We start from the raw sequence: 8,217 nt of genomic DNA, 5'->3' as shown, positions 1-8,217 counted from the left end.
AACAAATATACAGAAGATACTGGCTTATACAATTGCATTCCTTGACTTCAAACAAAGGTGACTGTAACTCTAGTCCATGGCTACCTACCAGAAAGGAAGAAAACACTGTTACTCAAGCTGAAGCTCTTCACCTGGGTATGACGATATCAGGAACCATTCTTGTTTACCTGAACTCTCCTCATGCTCTCTTCACACCTCAAGACAGGCAGGATACAGAGACATATTGTCTCTGTAGTGCAGTCCAAAGACTTGTGTAAATGGTCAGCAGAGTAGAACAATTGTGCTTAATTCAGTTATCTTCCTTTTACTACATTTGGAATGCTATCTCCACCACTTTCTCTATTGCCAGTACTAAAAATGTGAGTCTGCAAGGTCATGCAACCCTTCACTTGAAATTCTTTCATTAGAACAACTAATTAGAGTTAATTAAAACATGGCGTGCACTTCCCCTAAATTGGCTATTTCACTATTTTTTTCTATCAGAACTGGACAAAACTCTCAATTTTTTTTCACAGAAAATTTAAAAACCTTGGTTTTGTTGATATGTAAACCTAACTATTTTAGATTTATTTTTCAGTGTCTTTGTGTTTCAAGGTAAACTTCTTTAATGCAGTAGAAATGTAAACATTACAATGGAAAATAAAAATCTGTAATAATTTCATTTTTGATGACATCTTTCTCGGTCAAAGCAAGCTCTGTGAAACATTCCAGATGCAAACAACTCTAGTGGTTCCCTTACATTTAATGACAATTACATGGACTCAAGCGACCTGCAGGAAGATCTGCAAGAAGACAGTGAGTGATATCAGCCACCAGCACACAGGGGTCAGAAGGATTGTCTGTTTGCTGTCAGACCTGAAAGACTCTAAGTGCATAGCATATCCAGAATACATATGTTTCAGCCATGTGGCTGATGATTCATGGAGCTATCACTTTATCTCAGTCCCGGTGGAATAATTTGAGCTATGTCTGAGGTGATTTATTTGTATGCTACCACTTGGATGTGATCACAGGCTGTGAAGATCACATGTGATGGCACCAGCAAGTGCTGTGATGCCTGAGATGCTAAATGGCTTTACTGAGGAATGCCTTACGCTTATTTCCTAGACAAAAAAATACATTTGCAAAAGACCAAATTGCAGTAATACACATCATTTCATATCGAAATACAGTTATTAAAGTCACCCTATGCCATTAATAGCAGTTAAGTTTGACCTTCAGCTAGAACTATTATAACCCTGTGGGATAGTCCTATGTAACTGCTTTTTAAAAAGTCTCCTTTCAACAAACACAGTTTGCATAATCCATCCATACATTCACAATTCAATTCAAAGAAGCTCCTTTGCTGATTTTACCCCCTTAATAACTAGGTAAAATTACTGTCCTTTAATTAAGGAATATGAGGAGTCTTCTGTGCCCTGCTGTCACCTGGTGCACCTATGCTACTGGGCTAAACCTGTCCAGGACTATTGCCTGTTGCTGAGATCAGCTGCCATGAGACTGAGTAACACCATTAACTTCTCTTGCCTTCCAGTGAAGGAAGGCACTGTATTGAGAAAGCTCCCATCAGTAACTCCTTAACTGTGTCCTAGAACCACCTGGAAAACTGGGATGAGCCAAAACCACTCCAGAAACTAAGTTAGGTGTTAAATTTTTAGTACAGATATAATCAGAAAGAAACAAAATCAAGAAAGAAACAAAACTATGCCTTTGTTTTGCTGTCCAAACACTGTACTGCAAAGTGTAACTACTGTACCGGAGGATGCCAACAAAAGCTCCCAAGTGAATATGTAAGTTGGGTTTTTCTCTTGCACACGAGGTATCTGAGAGAGGTTTACCTAGCTGCCTGAATAATTTATGAATAAAGTCATTTGTGACAAAATAAACATGAAAAAATTGTTCTCGAATTTATTCATAACTCTGAAAACTCTTCATAAATGTTATTTACTTCACAGACAATTTCAGTCCTGATTAACTAGAGCATCCTTCTTCAGGAGAGCACTTGAACACACCCTCAAGTCCCATTGAAGTCAATTATTAGGTTAGTTGAGGGAATCAGTTATGGAGAGAGATCTGGGAGGAACATTGGACAAAAGAAAGAAGGAATTGAAAAGCAGAGAAGGAAAGAAACAGAAAGAGTACATGGAACAAAGGCTAACAACAAAAAAAAGGTTGGTGGGGGGGGTCTTTGAGATTAAACCTTGTACTACTGTACTTTTTGTACTTTGCCCATTGTGGGAATCTGTACCTCACTTTTCAGTAGCTCCAGCACAAATATCTTCTGTACTTTTCTCATTTCTTCATGACTCCCATAAAGTGTTTTATTCTATACAAGTTTACCTAGAAAATCTTTAAACAAACATGTTAATAACACAATAAAATCTATTTGTAGCCTGAATTAACTCCTTGTGAATGCACCTAATTTAAAGACATTAATGTAATATGTATTAACTGAATATTGAGAAAAGGAAATATCTACTAGGGAAATACAGCAGCAATGCATTTGCAAGGACATAACAAATACTCTTGGGGAAGATCCATGACACCAAATTAAGCACATGATTAAGTAATGATTTGGTTGATTTGCTCAATTTAACACACCCTGATCTTATGATAATGGAAGTAAGATATGCTCACATTATATAAGATAATTTACTTAATGAATTTGACTTTCATGTGAACGAAGCAACAATAAATCACACTGCATGAAACAAGGCCATTTCACCCAAGGGAGCATTCAGACTCATTCCCACAGCTCTTGCTTTGAGCACCTGCAACCTATCACTGCCACGGGACATTTCTGCCCATCTGATCAAACAACCAGACCACAGCATAGGCTGGGACAGAGGCTAGATACCTAACCAAGGATCTTGTTTGGAGTTCAGTGCAAGTCTTCACATACACAATTTAAACATTTTAGCAAGACCTATATTCCACAACATACTTGTAAGAAAAAAGACATAAAATTAGTGACACGGAAACCAATGTTGCCAAGTGCATTTGTTCAGAGAATTGTGTTGGTTTCATATTTCCAGCACAGCTCCTGCAGTTTTGTCTCTGACAAAAACAGATCTCTCCTCTTCCTGGGAGCATTTATATAAGTCCATTGTTTTTCCGTTCCCACCAAGCACTTCAGTAACTACAGCAAGTACTTGTTGGCTAAGAATTTAAGATGTAGATACAGAATGTCAACAGAAATTTTCATGTCTAAGTTTTGATGTACCTAATAATTAGGCTTTGCTCACAGATGACTTGGAGAGAAATTTGGACAATACGTTAAGACTGGCTGTTTCCAAGCCCTTCTCAGCAGACAGACATGTATTTCACCCAGATTTCACAATCTAACCAATTTCTCTCCCCATCACCTCCTGCAATAGCAAGTTGGTCATTTATGCTCATGTGATTTTTATTCATCAGTGACACAAAGAAGCCTAATAACTCATATTTTAGAGTACACCTCATTGACAACAACCTGTAAAAATAAGGGCAAGATAAAGCACGTTAAAAAAAATATAGCAGATACAGTAATCTGCAAGTGGTTACAAGTTTTGTATCACTGAAAGCAAACAATAGGTAAACATTCAGAAGCATCAATACTGACAACTTAGCTAATCTAGTTAAGTGGATATTATTATGTAGCTGCTTGTTCCAATGATATTAAATCCCTTATAACAGGCTGAGTAAAAGGACAACATTTACTGAACTTTTAGCGGATAATAAAAGAGTAAAGGATCTAACTGTCTAGGGTGCGATCAATTCATTTTATTACAGGAAGACTAGATAAAAGTCAAATGAACTAAAATTATAATTTAAGAATAAGTAAAATCCATTAAGAACACTGGGAATTTAGGTTTACACATTAAATGGTAGGAATTGACTTATTCTGAAAAGCTGCATCCCTATGTTTCTCAGCTAAGCATTTCTGTCAGGAATTAGGTTTTCAAGATGTACGAAATCTTTCAGAGTGTCACATCACAGTTTCTATTGCACAGCCTGACAGCAACTTAAAAAAATAAATAGAAAATCAACAGATAATCCACTGAAGCCACTTGCTTTTGCAAGTTTGCCTGTACCTGTGCAACTCTTAGCCACTGCCACAAAGGTGGCTCTAAAACATTCATACCTTCTGCATGGCTGCAGGTATTACATCAGCAGAAGGCCCGGTGTTTTCCTTTACTCCTCCCCTCGGCCAAGTCCCTCCGATCAGAGCTACACGCCTTCAAAAGCGGTCAGTACTGTAACAACCTTCAGAAAGCGCGGGAGGAGGCACCTTATCAAAGCTGAAGATGCTGATAGGATCCCAGGCTCTTGAAAACACAGAATAAGAGGCTTATAGTTAGAGAAGCGGAGCAGACGTGCCATTTCCTTACTTGTAAACCTACATTTATGAACAGTTATGATCTTTTCTCAAATTCACAGATAAAAGTTATCAGATTTGCTCTGCGAAAGTGATATTTATTTCAATCTTATATGCTGAAGTTAAAGCATACTAAAAAGGGGTTTTAAGGCTAATTCCAGAAGGAGCAACTGACAGACAGAGTGCTTAAAGAGGCTGGGAGCCACATGGAGAGCATGGAATCAGACCTCCTCCCATGTGCTGGTCAGGGTCCTGCTTCTGCAACCCCAAGGAATCCCACCTTCCCAACCTGCAGCTCTCAACATACCAAGCAGAGCCTACACACACCATCTCCAAGTCACTGCACTACTTCATAGCCCACAATGAATCACATAACAAAGGTGCAATGATGTTTAGAAGAGCCAGAAATTTAGAGAAACCACAAGCACGACTTCCAGCCCAAACTCTCTTACAGATGTAATTGGTTTCCATAAAAGAAAATAACAATATTAAGGTGATTAAATAAAGAAATCAAAGTCAATTGCATGCTAAAATAAATAAATAAATAAATAAAACTTCTATATTGCAGTAGCAAAAATTGTTCAGACAGGACCAGACCCATTTAAATAACGAGGCTGGGTGGATTTCTAAGTGGCTATGTACACCCTTACAAAATCTCCCTTTGAACAAAGTATCAGAACCACTACAGCATTTAACCAAAAGCTGATGTGGAGTGCACAGGAAGGTTGCACCCCTAGGATAAAAATAGTGCTCCTGTAGCTGGTTCTGTGTCTATACAACCCATATAAAGCTTAACTCTGAAAGTTACCTTTTCAGTTGATTTCAGTCTACTTCTCATATTGCAACAAGCCATAAGCTGCTTTTATCAGCTGCCATCTTAACAGCGTTGAGGGCTGAATCCAATAAGATACACGGGGACTCTAGGCACAGACTCTTCATACAACGCTACCTGGTTCCTGGCTCCCTGTGTGTGTGTGTGTGTGTTCGTCAAACAAGGGATCCGGAAACACTGTGAAAAATGTGTCTGAAATCATCTCCTGCACTGGCAACAGAATCACACACCTTTGCTCATTCATGATCCAGGATAAACTCCTAAAGCAAAAGCACTTTCCGGTATGCTTCAAAGGACCCCATAGGCTTCTCCTTTGCTGTAATGGACTACTGGTTATGGTTATTTCCATGGCATTTGGGAACATGTATCAATATGCACATTGTAAATTGGGCAGGAGTCTTTGAAGGTCTTTTATGGGCAAGACCTCTAACTATTAGCCTAGTAAAAAAAAGGACATTAGAAGTACCTCAGACTGCAATCAGTTAAAAAAAAAAAAAAAGTAGATATAACACTGGGAAGAACCAAGTTGTTCGTGCTGTTTTGGCATACTCTCTTAATGTTGTGCACGACACTTCAGAGTGAGGAGCTCTTTATTCAGCTTCTTGTCATCTGAAAAAGAGAATACTTCAATACATTTTTAATGAGTTTTCTGTAGTTAGAAGTGAAATTTTCTCAGCTCAGAAAGTAAAAGTCTCCACAGACCAAGCACAAAATGTCATATAGGAAACATAGCCAAAATTTAAATAAATACCATGGAATAAACTTGGATACATTTCCCCTCTTAGAATGCCTTTGGCATCTTGTTCCAGCAGTTTCATGCCTGCTGGTTTTCCAGAGAGATTCCTTTCAAAACATCCTTCAGGGCAGCAGTGTAATTCCAGTCCAAAGGCTTTCATCAGCGTTAAAGCCAGCTCAGCAGTACAGGGAAGTCCTCCGCTCCTCTTAAATGCTGCCCTTCAGCCTCACTTTCCAACAAAGTGAACCTTATAATGTTTAATATAATATGATTAAATAATTTCTCTAAATCTTGCTGGCTTTACCACATCAGCTCCTGTCTTCATCACCTAATAGGTGATCATCACAGCTGCAACCAAATCCTTCCTGCTCTCACACTAGGATGGCTTCTGCACTCTCCCCTGAACCTCTCCTCCAGACTACTCAGCTGTGCTCTCTCCCATGGTGAAGTCAATACAACTGCCTGTCTCTCTGTCTCTTCCTCACGTAAGCTGCAAAAAGCCACTTGGGTCACATCTGCCCTATTCCCAGGCGTTCATTCACTTATAACTGCAGCTGTCGTCTGGTTACTATCTTGGACAACTTTACTCTGATCACCTCACATGAGCTAACATGCAGAGCTGGTTTTACCTTTATATTTCAGGTCAGAGTTTGTTCAGTAGATGAACAGTAATATTCAAGATCTGCGACTAGGACTTTTTATTATGTTAACGGCATACTTACACATCTCTTCTTCAGGACTGTTCAAACAAAGAATCCCAGAACACATCCATGAGACCAAGCCCTGCAGAAAGGAAGGACGAAAAGAGCAGAGAAGAGCAGCAGGCAAAAAGACAGAGCCTGACCACCACCACCCCCAACTGAGTCCCAAGCTGTGGTTTTTGCTTTATGAGAAGGATTGGGTTCTACGTACAAAAGCAGAACATTTTAATGGGAATTGAGAGCAGCCACTTCCAGCTCAGCCTCAGGTTTTTCACAGGCCTATAGACAGACCACTCGCATAGCAAACCCAGGCTCAATTCCCTTCTTCAAACCAGACCAAAAAACTTAGAAGTCTCACACTCCTGCCTATCAGGAATGGACGTCAATGCTCTCAAGAAATATGAATCACACTCAAGCCCTGCACATGAAGGCATTCACAGCTGTGAATAGTGAATTTAGGAGGTGCTTTACGCCAGACAGAGAAAAGTTCCCAATTGCTTTCAGGCTGCATACTGAATTCCTTTTACGCTGCCAGGAGCCAAAGCTCTGACTTGCATAAAATCTGATCCCATCACCCTCTGAAGCCAGCAGCAACTTTCCAGGGATGCTAAACAGGCCTTACAAGTAACCTGACAGCAGAATCACCTGCCAAATCGATACAAGTGCCATTAATAAAACATGTGATGTGGGGTAGCATCATGCCACATAGCATTAAACGGCAGCAGCAACCCAAACAACAAGTTTGTGCATCAGGCTTAAAAAGTACACCCACAGAAGCCAGGAGAAAGGGACGCAGAATCTCCCAAATCTAAGAAATAACTGTGGTTGTCAAACACAGAAGATTTCTTGGTGTCAAAATCTGTCCCTGAAGCAAGCAGCAATTACAGCACTTTGCAGCACTGTAAGCCATTCTGACAGCTCTCATCTCAGCCTGCAAAAAAAGATTTGATGTTCCTGACCACCCTTAAGCAAAAGAAATAAGGGTGCCCCACTCCCTGCCCTGCACAGGCCACTGCACATACTGAAATGATTTCTCCATACATCTTTCTCCCTACACATATTTATTGCTAGGTATTTTTCAACCCTCACTGAAACATAGTTTCTGCAAGTCTACGTCTGCCTTCTGATGCAAGGGAGCTGTATCAGGCCCAAGCACAGTATATTAGAAAAATCACTTTAGGTGGTGTAATGAAGCAGACCAGCTGGCAACTGGACTGCTGGCAGGTAAGGCAAGGAGTAAGGACTGTTAGAGCACCTCACAGAAAGAAAGGAGAGAGAAAGAAGGCACCACTACCATGAGTATTGTTTGTTTCTGTTGCTGTGAGAGAGGCAAGGCAATTTGTTTAGCTCTCAGCTGATTAACCTGGTGAGACATCTTGACAACAATACATCAGTAAATTGGTGTGCCATCCTAAGAAATTATACAACAAATTATCATTCATCCTATTACTGATTAAACCCATCCCTTTATCTGTCCATTAGTTTGACTGACACATTAACTAACGTCAATGTCCCAGCACTAGCTGCGGGAGGATCCGTACCAAAGAAGTTTATGGCTTCTCCTCTTCCTGCTGCAGGCCACAATTAGAAA

This window comes from Anser anser (genome assembly GCF_964211835.1).
Source record: "Anser anser genome assembly, chromosome: 4".
Taxonomy (NCBI): Eukaryota; Metazoa; Chordata; class Aves; order Anseriformes; family Anatidae; genus Anser; species Anser anser.
This window is presented reverse-complemented; position numbering follows the sequence as displayed.